Here is a 12,500-nt window from a genome sequence, read left to right on the forward strand (position 1 = left end):
ACGTGAGCACGGGGCGCCGCCCCCTTCCGTCACGTGACCGTCGTGTTCAGGTGATCCTGGCGCTCTTGCCCGGGGCGCGTCACGTGAAGCCTGGCACTGCGCCCAGGTGGCTGGGCGGGCTGGCCCAGGTGTGAGCGGGAGGCGGGAGAGCCAGACTGTCCACCCGGCCTCAGTTTCCCCTCTGCTGAACCCTTGGGGTTGTCACAGGGGCGTCTCCCAACGTAGAATCACCATTTCCCAGGTACCGCAGAAAACCTGGTGGTACAGTGGTTTCGTGTTGGTCTGCTAACCATAAGGTAACCAGTTGAAACCCACCAGCTGGTCCACCAGACAAAGAGGAGGTTTTCTACTCCAGTAAGGAGCTGCTGTCTAGGAAGCCCACTAGGGTAGATCTACCTGCTCAAGAGGTTCGCTATCAGTCGGAATCGATTCGCTGGCAGTGAGTTTGACCAGGGTACAGAGGAGCCCTGGTGACAGAGCCCACCAGTTGCTACACCAGAGAGAGAGGTGAGGCTTTCAACTCCCTTCTCCTGTAAATATTTACAGCCTAAGAAACTCACAAGAACAATTCTACCCTGCCCTCTAGGGTCGAGGTGAGTCAGAATCAACTTGTTATCAGTGAGCCTTTGAATAGATGTGCCAGGTACGTCTACGGAAGGGTAGATGGAAGCAAAGAATACTTGGTAAAGTCGAGGGCCAGTGAACAAGAGGAAGGCCCTCAACAAGATGGACTGATGGGGTGGCTGCAGCAGTGGGCTCAGAGTAACAATTGTGAGGATGGTTCAGCATATTGGACCAGGTAGTGTTTTGTTCTGTTGTACTGAGTTGGAATTAATTCCTAAGCACCTAACAACAACCAGATATAGTGAGATTTGGGGACTTAACTCTCACAGCCCAGACACCCCCACAGAACTTAGTGAGAGTCCTGTTCTAGGTCAGGGTTGGCCAGATTGGACAGGTGTCTCTTTTTCTACATAAAGTTTTATTTGACCAGGGCCATACCCCTTCACTTATGTATTCTCTATGGCTGATTTTTGTCTATGACAGCAGAGTTGAGTAGTTACAACAGAGAGCACCTAGACCCCAAAGCCTAGCATACTTTACTGCCCAGCCCTTGATAGAAAATGTTGCAGATCCCTGTTCTACTGAACTCATTGCCATTGACTTGGTCATACCAACCCTACAGGCCAGGGTAGGACTGACTATCCCTTGTGCGGCTCTGAGACTGTAACTGTTCATGGGAGTGGAAAGCCATGTCTTTCTCCTGTGGGAACAGATGGTCATTTCCAACTGCCAACCTTGGGGATCACAGCCCAATGAGTAACCACTGTGCAACCAGGGCTCTTTCTCCATAAGGGGTTCATTCTACATAAGGGGTTCCCAAAAGTATGAAACTTGGACCACACTCGTAGTATGTTGCTAAGAGACTAGAAGCTATGCCATTGATATTTCTAATACTAACCAAGTCACCCATGGTTGACAGGTTTCAGCCGAGCTTCCAGACATATACAGACTAGGAAGAAAGGCCTGATGATTTACTGCCTATGAATGCATTATGAATCACAACAGAACATTGTCCAACTCACTTGCTTGGATGTGTCAGCTTGGGGGACCAACCGCTAGAGGAAGACATCATGTTTGGAGCAATAAAGGAACCTGTGAAGGCAACGGAGACCCGTGCTGAGATGGATGGGCACAAGAGCCAAACTGACGTACTCAAACACGCCAGCAGTCGTGATGATGACAAAGGACCAGGCAATGTTCTGTTCTCTCCGTGAGTTCACCATGAACTGGAGTCAACTCAATGGCCACTATGTATCCCTAAATGATAAATAAAGCTACCTTGCTTGAAATTTTCGTCTAGATTAGTGAGTCGATGTTAAATGTCTTGTATGTGATGGCATCCTGATAACAGGAGAATGTCCTTGTTCTTGGATGATACATACTGAGTGTCGTGACGTCTGCAACTTCCAAATGGTTGAGTTTAGAAAGGGAGAGGGACTTTATTGTTGCAAGTTCATGTCAGCAATATTAACAATTGGTAGTGTAGGTTGCCCTACCTTGCTAGGACCATCATGATAAAATCCTCCAGATGAGTGACTTGAAGAACAGAAAGTTGTGATCTCCCATTTGGGAAGCTAGAAACCCAAACCATGCCCTCCGTGCTCGAGGGAAGTCCTTCTTTATCTCTCCCATACCTCGTAGCTACTTGTCACCCTTGGGATTCCACGAGTTACTGATAAATCTGACTCCGTCGTCACCTGGACTCTACGTACTCTTTTTATAAGGTGTCACTCAGAAGGAATTAGGCTTATGTTCCACTCTACTCTTGGTGTGACCTGATTAACATAAAAGCTCTTCCCATGCCACCTCAGATTCTCAGGTGCCAGGATTAGGGCTCCAACTGATCTTTATGGAATGTGGATTCCACCTCTATTGCAGGTGGAGAATGTACCATCTTGTTTCACTATTCTCCCAGCTTCTCTGTAGGACTTATATTTTGAGATAGATATCATGTGATAGAAGAGAGGCTTTGGGGCTTGGATTAGCCAAAAACCTACTGACATCGAATAGATTCTGACTCAAAGTGAACCTATAAGGCAGGGCAGCACTGCCGCCGCCGAAGGGCTTCTGGGGCTGTAAATCATTATGGAACCAGATTGTTGCATCTTCTCACACCGAGCAGCTGGCGGGTTTGAACTGCCAACCTTTCCATTGGCAGCCAAGGGCTTTAACCACTGCATCACCAGGGTTCCTTGCGGCCAGAGATTTGCTAAATCCTTACATTAGAAAACAACCTCTCCCTTAAAGGGCTTATCATTTAGTAGGTAGTCAACTTGACATTTTATAGCCCTTTAACTTTTTGGGGAGCCAGGGAGCAAGCCCCCCACCTTCTTGATACACAAAGTTGGCTTCCCACCTTCCAAACAAACTCCCTGCCATTGAGTCCGTTCTAACTCATAATGACCGACACGACACAGCAGAGCTGCCCTGTGGGTTTCCCAGCCTGTACGCCACGCTCAACCAGGATAGAAAGGGTGAGAGCAGCTGATGGCTTTAAACGGCCAACTCTGCAGTTAGCAGCCCAGTGTGTACCCCACTATGCCACCAAGGCCCCTCTCTGTTTTCCCATGGGCCCTGTTCATTCACTCTGTGTAACCCCCCCACCCCCTCTCCCCGTGCCACCCCTGCATGGTATGTGGGGTCCTCATCCCCTGGGCTGTGAGTCCATGTGGCTAATAAACTGTCAATCTCAGCCGTCCAATGTGTCCAGTCATTCCATCACCCGAGGGCAGCAATCTCTCCCTCACCTTGGAGGTGACTAGGAGGCAATTAAACCAATCAGTGACCAATTAATGTGTTAAACGCACCTAAGAAAGTAAGCTAAGAGTTAGTGGAAGTAAATTTTACACCCAGCTCTGCTGTTATCTTACTGTGAGAAACCGGCAAGTCACTGGCCTGGAAAGGACATTGTTTTCACCCTTCTCTTTGCACTAGCATTCTGCACTCTTCCTTGGGGCTATAGAATTTAAAGTACAGGGCACTCGAGGCATTCACACACACACACACACACACACCAGTGTGCAGAATGCATTTCTTAGCTGGTGCCCTGCAGAAGCCATATTGCTCTCCTCGCTGGGGGCTTGAGGGCCCGAGTATGCTTGTGCTCTGCTTCCATTTCTAAAACAGTCGATATCAATAGATAGACCACAAATGATGTAAGCTCTGTGGGGGGGCCCTATAACTCGAGAGGGTGCAAAGAGGCTGAGGACCCGCTGACCTTCCTATGTCTGCCCTTGACCTGCCGACCTCGGAGCTATCGAGGGCTCTGTTCCTGGCAACCACAATAAAGCCACCGACGCCACCGTCGCCATAAAGCAAGTCACTTGCACTTTTCCGGTTTCCTAAAGCTATGTTGACGCTGGACTGTGAAGCAGCCTAATGAGAGAAGGCAGAAAAAATGTGAGAATGCCCCACCTGTGACACAGAGACAGAATGTGAGGGCCCGCTACTGAAAAGGTGGCGTGGAGAAACTTGCTCAAAACAACAACAAAACACTCACCACTCACTGCCATCGAGTTCATGCTGATTGCACAGTGACTCTAGAACTGCCCCTGTGAGCTTCTGAGACTGTACCCTTAACCAGAGAAGAAAGCCCCTGCTTTCTCCAGAGGAATGGCTGGTGGTTTTGAACCATTGACCTTGTGGTTACCAGTCCAAGTTGTAACCACCACACCACTGGGGCTCCTCTGCTCAACATGGAGTTGCCCCAAACCTTCAGTGTGATGTGATTTATAGATTTCTTAAGTGCATTTTCTGCAGAGCACAATAGAGTCGGCCTTACTTTCCAGGTGCGCTTTATAACATGGCCCCACCCACATCTCTCACTCTTTTCCCAGGGATCTAGATCTTTGTCATCAAGGGTTGCAAACGGTGAGGAGGGTGCCCTTTGATTTTAGAACACATTTTTCTAATAGGTCTGTTTAAATAAGTCCTGCCAACATTCCCATTAAAATTACAGTTGCTAAGTGAGCAGGGCGGGAATCTTCCCACCACCCCAAACCTGCGGACACCCTCTCCCTGAAGAGCCAGGCTTCCCTGTGGGAGTAACAAATGCCAGAGGCTGGCTGGGGACTTCTCCAGGAAGCAGACTACAGACCAGCTGCCTGGATCCCTCTCTTTCCTGGGCCTTTGGTTTTGCATCTTAAAAGCTGTGCTTTGCTTTTGAGCAATTTGACTCTACCCTTTGCAACATCTCTGCAGTGTAATCACTGAGCAGTTTTTTACAATGACTTCCTGTTTCTCAAGCGCATTCTGCAGAGCGCTTGTGTTTCAGAAGTCACAGAGTGGCTATCTATGGGGTGGGCTCATTACTTGTAGATTCTTGCTTCATATTTCCTGGCCCCGCTGACTCCACGGAGATCGCGTGATTGTCACACCGCAGGGGCTACATTGCTACCAAAGGGACTGGAAATGCTGGCAAGAGGCACAGGAGCACCAGGGTGGGCCTCCTGATGGCTTTAGCACCCCTTCGAATCTTTCCCTTGTGTCAACCCGGCCAGGCTGACGGGCTCAGGTCTGTCCTGAGCTCAGCGCTGACTGCTTCAGGTCAAAGAGAAATGAGATGCATTGAGAAGCACAATGAGACCGGCAAGTACACATTTCCCTCCAACTGACCCTCACGGACTGTTTAATCATTCACAAACTGGGCGCCTTCCTAGGGAGGGGGTGGAGGGTGGGTGTTGGAGAGGGGTCCTCCCCAGGAGATGCAAAGTTCAGCAGACAAATGGTTCCTGGGTGTGTTTACAAAAGACACTTGCCTGTCTTTGCCTAGCTGTTGCATCAATCATACATGATGCAGAACAGCCAGAACCAGGATACATTCAAGGTGAACCTCCTGGAGAAAAGAGCCGAGTGGGCTGAAATCCACGGCAATCCAAAACTTGTCCCCAAAGGGCCTGGGAGACACCGAACAATAAAGCCCCTGGCTTAAAGGCACGCACAGTGTTCCAGGAGCGCTCCCTTCCCACCAAGCCCAGGTAGCACAGGGGGTTAAGTGTTGGACTGCTCGCTGAAAGGTAGGTGGTTCAAACCCACCAGCTGATCCACAGGAGAAAGATGGGGCTGTCTGCTTTGGTAACGAGTACAGTCTTAGCAAGCCCTATGGGGCGACTCCTCTGCCTTACATGGCCACTGTGAGTCAGGATCTACTGGGCAGCAGTGGATTATGCCCTTTCCTGTCTCCAAAGCACCCCATTCCCAAGTTTTCATCACCCTCACCTCCTAACCAGCCTCACTCCAGCCTACAAGTATGGCAGCCAGTGAGAACATTCTAGTGGCAGAGAACGCTATGTCAAAGGGCTCCTCTGTGACTCCCTCTGGGCTTTCCACCCCTGCCCAGCAGGCATGAATCACCCTCTTCGGACCAGAAACGAAGTTGGCAGCCACGGGCCTGAGGGTTAGAGGAAGCGTCCAGGGCAGGGTTTGGTTTTTTTTTTTTCCAGGCTCCTAGAAAATGATGCTGTGGGCTGAGGAAGCAGAGAGGCCCCGGGGCTGTACAAACAGTTTGCACTTGAGCGCCAACCCTAAAGCTTGGTGGTTCAGAGAGAAACGCCCCTCACCCTCCCCCCTGCCCACCCCGACCAGGGACCCCATGGAAGGAAGGTAGGGGTTGGGACTACTCCTGTAAAGATGACGGCCAAGAAAAGCCTCTGGGACAGTTCTACTTTCCAAGACACGGGTCGCCATGAGTTTAGGAACAAGGAGATGGCGACAGGTCGGTTTTTGGTTTTTTTCCCATTGTGGCGGTCTGTGGGTTTGGAAGGAAACCGAGAGAGGAAAGCGGGCTGAGAGGAGAGGAGACTGAGCAGCAGGGAGCAGGGAGTGTGGGGCCCGGGCGTCGGAGGGCTGAGCCCCACCCCCAGCGGCCTGTGTGGGGCCCACCAGCCTGTTCCTGTCAATTAGATGGTTGTCAGAAGCCGGGCTGCATCTCGGGCTTGCCCAGCCCCTGTCAGGGGCCCCAGGACGCTCCTGAATCATCTACCACAGAGGGCAGGGCTACTCCCCGTGCGGGTGGGGGCTGGGCAGGCTGAGCTGGAACCAACCGGTTCCACCTTCCCGAGTGGAAGCTGTGCTGCCTTCACAAGGGCATGCGAAGTCTAGAATGATGACAGCAAAGGGATTCTTCCGTGAACCTTTTGAGGCCCTCACCTACAGCTGACCCGGTGACCTGGCAGCAGAGCCGAGGCATCCACTGATGAGTGTGAGGGCAGCTACAGAGAGCAGTTGTGGAGGGTGGCCAGGCCATGCCTCAGGCCCAAAGGGGAGCTTCCAGACTGGGGCCAGAAGACCAACAAAGTTGACCTCGTTATAGAAGGCCAAGGTGGGGACAGAGGACTTCTCTGGAAGCAGGGGGAGCCCAGCACCTTCCCCAACACCAAAACCATACAAAGCAAGTCAACTCCCAGCAGCCCCCACTCCCCTGGGCTTTCATCTCAGGCACCTCTGGGTGGAGGAGAACCTTCAGCCTCTCCACTAGCAGCTGAGTGCATTAACCACAGCACCTCTGAGATCCTATCCGGGAAGAAAAAGAAATCCAGGAGATAGGATGGAGAGAATCGTGAGTTAACGGAGTGCTTTCCCGTCCCCTGGACGCTGGACTCGGAAAGATCAAGTTCTCTACCAGATGAAGAGAAATGCTCTTGTCAGACAAGTTGGATTAAGACTTAGAGAAGTCAGCTTTCCGCACATCTGAGTTTGTAGATGGAAAGGCTGACTCGATAGCAGTGTGGTTTCTGGTGGGCAGAGAGGGCTACATGTTGAGCTGCTAACTTCAAGGTCAGTGGTTCAAACTCACCAGGTGCTCTGTAAGGGGAAAGAACGAGGCTATCTCCTCCTGTAAAGATTCTCAAGTGTCTGAAACCCAAAGGGGCAGTTCTGTCCTCAGGGTCTCAGGAGTCAGAATCCACTCTGACAGTAATTTTGGTTTATATTTTTGACTCATGAACATAGCAGACAAGCTCACTCCCAAATGGGACCCTCACCACAGGCACTGAGGCTAGGATTTACATCAAACGGAAGATCGTGGCATCTGATTCCAAAATGAGAACAATTATATCATTACACAACTTCCAAATTTCATCATTACGCAGCTGCCAAGCCACTGAAAATCACAGCCCAGCCAAGTTGACACAGGACCTTAACCATCGTAGGTTGCATGTACCTTATTTGCAGCAAGCGGCCCAATCCCCTTAGTGGGCCACAAGCACCCCATTATGTGAGGTTCACAAAGACCCTAGCGAGAGGAGGCGGATTAAGTCCTGCCTGCCCTACATCTTCCTGGCAGGACTTACTGCGACAAAGCACTGGAGACAATCCCCCACTGGGATCCTACGGTGAGGTGTATGCATATAAAACACAAAAATAATTCAGAAAGAACATTTACCCGTAGGTTTTAAAGTGACTTCTTCATAGAAAAGGAAATCGGGTCCGTTATTTGGGGGAAGTAGGTGGTATAAACAGGATACAGGCATACCTCGTTTTACTGTGCTGCACAATCACTGTTTATTTTACAAGCTGCAGGTTCATAACAACCCTGCATCATCCAAGCCTGTTGGCGCCACTTGTCCATGGATGCCATTCGTCCAACAGCATGTGTCGACTCGGCGTCTCGGCGTGTCGTACTCGGGTCACACGCACGATATTCCGCAGTGTGATGTGGTACTTCGTGTGTATGCGGATCTGGGCTATGCACTGGGCTATGCACTGAGGAACCCAAAAGCGGACGTGACTTGCTTTATTGCCACATTCACATTATTGCGGTGGTCTGGAACCCAATCCACAGAATCTCCAAAGTCTGCCTGTACTCCCTTCCTGTTGGCTGCCAGCACGTGTGTTGAAGCCTGGTCAACATCACAGCAACACACATCCCTCCACTGACAGGAGTGGTGGCTGCACGTGAGGTGCATTAGCCAGGAATAAACCCCAGTCTCCTACCACTGAGCCACCCCTGCCCTTGGGACGGGGACACTTGTTGCTGTTAGGAGCCATGAAGACAATTCTGACCCTTAGCGACCCTTTGCACAACAGAACAACACATGCCTGTTCTGCATTATAGAAATTGGCAGAGGGCCTGGAGAAGCCAATAATCCGTAGCCTTCTGCTACCTCCACCAGTGAGATTCTAACTGGGACAAAAACCAAATGCAACCCATGGCCACCGAGTCAACACTGACTCCTAGCAATGCTACAGGACAGGCTAGAACTGCCCTACCTTTGTGGAAACAGATGGTCATATCTCTCTCTTGAGGAGCAGCGATGGTTTTGAACGGCCAACTTCAGGTTAGCAGCCAACCACTTAACCTGTGCGCCACCAGGGCTCCTTATTAAATAGGACAACGCATCCTAATTATACTCCCAGATTTCATGCACCTTGCAGAGGAGCTAAGGGAGAAAGTAGAAGCAATAACGGAGAAAGTAGAAGCAATTAATAAGGTGTGAGGAGCCCTGTTGGTTACCAGTTGGGCTGCTAACTGGAAGGTTCACAGGTCAAAACCACCAGCCGCTCCTCAGGATAAAGACGGGGCTTTCTCCTTCCGTAAACAGCTCATCTCGGAAACCCACGGGGCAGTTCTATCCTGCCCTGTAGGGTTGCTATGAGTTGGCACTGGCTTAATGGCAGTGAGGGAGTGAGAAGACACGGGAGTCGAGTCTGTCTAGTTGAATGCTGTGTAGCCAAAGCATGACGATAATGCGAGAGGTCTCCTTTCCAAGTAAGAAAAGAAGCTCTTTAGGAGGCAAAGGGCATTTATAGAGGTCTAAATGCAGGCATGTACATATGTAAATATATTAATATATGAGGATGGGGAAATAGATTTATGTGCATATATTTATAGGTTTAGTATTAAGGTAGCAGATGGACATTGGGCCTCCACTCAAGTACTCTCTCAATGCAAGAATGCTTTGTTCTATTAAACTGGCATTCCATGATGCTCACCTTCCCGACACGATCACTGAAGACAAAGCAGGTGCATAAGTAAATGCGGTAAAGAAAGCTGATGGAGCCCAGCTATCAAAAGATCATAGAGTCTAGAGTCTTAAAGACTTGAAGGTAAACAAGCGGCCATCTAGCTCAGAAGCAGCAAAGCCCACATGGAAGAAGCACACCAGCCTGTGTGATCACTAGGTGTCGAAGGGGTGTGGTAGCAGGCATCAAAGAATGCAGAGCGAAGAGATGAGGTATCAGGCATCAAAGAGTGCAGAGTGGAGACTCACAGCCCATCTGTAAGCAACTGGACATCCCCTAGTGGAAGGGTTACGGGGAGGAGATGAGTCAGTCAGGGTGCAGTGTAGCAACGATGAAACATACAACTTTCCTCTAGTTCCTAAATGCTTCCTCCCCACGCATTATCATGATTCCCAATTCTACCTTACAAATCTGGCTAGACCAGAGGATGTACACTGGTACAGATAGGAACTGGAAACACAGGGGACCCAGGATGGATGATCCCTTCAGGACCAGTGCTGAGAATGGCGATACCGGCAGGGTGGAAGAATGGTGGGGTAGAAAGGGGGAACCGATTATTAGGATCTACATATATCCTCCTCCTTAGGGAATGGACAACTGAAAAGGGAGATGCCAGACAGTGTAAGATATGACAAAATAATAATTTATAAATTATCACGGGTTCATGAGGAAGCGGGGAGCGGGGAGGAAGGGGGGGAAATGAGGAGTTGTTGCCAGGGGCTTACGTGGAGAGCAAATGTTTTGAGAATGATAAGGGTAACAAATGTACAAATGTGCTTTATGCAATTGATGGATGGATGGATGGATTGTGGTAATAGTTGTATGAGCCCCCAATAAATTTTTTTTTTTTTAAAGAAAGAAAGAAAAGGAGCTCATACAGAAGAGATCAACCAGGTCTGAAATTTTCCTTATCAATGATCCCCAGAGTTTGTCCCCTACCACGTGTTGGCTGTTTGTGCCATGAATTGGTGTTTGTCATCAGGACTAAGACTTGGTGGGGTGCATCTGAGGCCGAATACATGCTGAGTGTGTCCAGTGCAGAAAATGTGGCTACCTGAGAAGCAGCTCTGTACGCCACGTTGCGGCCACCTGTCGGTTTCACTCCAAAAAATTCCATGCCATCAGCTTCAGATGAGGATGGCATCCTTGAAGGCTTACCCGGGCTGTTGGGATTCTTGGCTGAAGAAAAGAAGCGCTGGTATTTAGTTACTCTGTTGAGTCTCATGACTGGTCTTATGGACACTTTTAGGACACGTTTAAAAATAGCATGACACATGTGTGAATCTCATAAGGACCTTGTCATCTCAGGCTGGGTCCTCTTAAGTATTAGCTTCCTTTAAAGACCAGGCACCCTGTGACAGTTCAATCAAAAGACAAGTCACCAAATCCAAAACGGGACAAAGGCAGATCTTTCTCTCAGGGGACGAGACACATGGCCAACAGCCCATGAGAAAGCACTCAACATTCTTAGTCGTCAGGAAAATGCAAACCCAAGCCACAGTGAGATACCGCTTCATACCCGTGAGAGTGGATTGCCTCCGAAGTCAGGGCAGAAATGCTGATAGGGATGCAGAGAGATCCGAGCCCTCCTACACTGCCGGAGATACGCTATGGTGAAGCTGCTTGGGCGGGGAAATGAGCGAGTGATGGAGCACAGAGCTGCCATATGACCCAGGAATTCCACTCCTCGGGACATGCTGCTCCTGTGAGGTGCCCAGCCCATTCCAATTCTTGGGGACTCTATAAAACACAGTATGACTGTCCCCTAGGGCTTCCAATATTGATAACTTTATGAAAACCTTGGAAACCCACATCTTCCTCCCACAGAGTGCTGGTGAGTTTGAACCGCTGACCTTTTGGCTAGCAGCCAAGCTAAGCACTGTACCACCAGGCTCGCTTCCTGGGAATATACGTCAGAGAAATGAAAACTGTGTGTACACAGAAGCCAATATATGAGTGTTTGCGTCAGCATTATCCCTAACAGCCATAAAGCACAAATATCTCAAATGCTCATCAGCTGACAAATAGATCCATACAATGTGGTCTGTCGGAACGGTGGGGGAGGATTTGGCTATAGAAAGCAATCAAGCACTGGCACACGGCACAGCCGAGAGGAATCGGGAAAACATGCTGGCGCAGGAAAAAAAAATAGACTCGAAAGACCATGTATGATATGATCCCGTTTACATGAAATGTTTAGAATAGGAAAATCTGCAACCCATAAACCAACTCACTGCCATCGAGTCCATGCAAAAGCACAGTGATCCTGCAGGACCGGGTAGAACTGCCGCTGTGAGTTTCTGAGACTAACTCTTTAAGGGCGTGGAAAGCCCTGTCCTGCTCCCTTACAGCTGCTGGTGGTTTCCAACTACTGATCTTGCAGTTAGCAGGCCAATGCTTAACCACTACACCACCAGGGCTCCTCAGGAAAATCTTTTCGGACAGAAATTGGAGGAATGGTTGCTTACAGCTTGGGTGGGGAGAATGGAGAAGTGATAACTAACGGGTAGGGGGCTTAGTTTTGAGGTGATGAAATGGCTCTAGAAATGGCTGCGGTCATGAAACAGAAAATCACGAAGTATGCACTTTAAAGAGGTGAATTCTAGGATATGTGGGTTGTATCTCCGTAAGAATGTTTTGTTTTGTTTTTTAAAAAAGGCAGGGTAGCCGCAAAATAGGTTTGAACAGGGTTTTCACCCTCCTTGGTATGGGTCCTGGGGCCCTGGGGCACAGGGGATTAAGCATTTGGGCTGCTCGCCACAAGGGCAGTGGTTCAAACCCACCGGTGTTCCACAGGAGAAAGCGGAGACTGACTGCTCCTGTGAAGATTTGCCGCCCCGCAAACCCCAAGGAGCAATTCTGCTCTGCTCTGCAGGGTCACTGTGCGTCGGATCTAATCCGATGGCAGTGGGTTTATCATGGGCAAAGGAAGGCATGCTCGTATTTTCCCAGCAGAACTCCTGGCCACCGGCCAC

The sequence above is a fragment of the Echinops telfairi genome, unplaced genomic scaffold (assembly GCF_000313985.2).
Source record: "Echinops telfairi isolate 266 unplaced genomic scaffold, ASM31398v2 ScPeMD7_3533;HRSCAF=4204_0, whole genome shotgun sequence".
Classification (NCBI taxonomy): domain Eukaryota; kingdom Metazoa; phylum Chordata; class Mammalia; order Afrosoricida; family Tenrecidae; genus Echinops; species Echinops telfairi.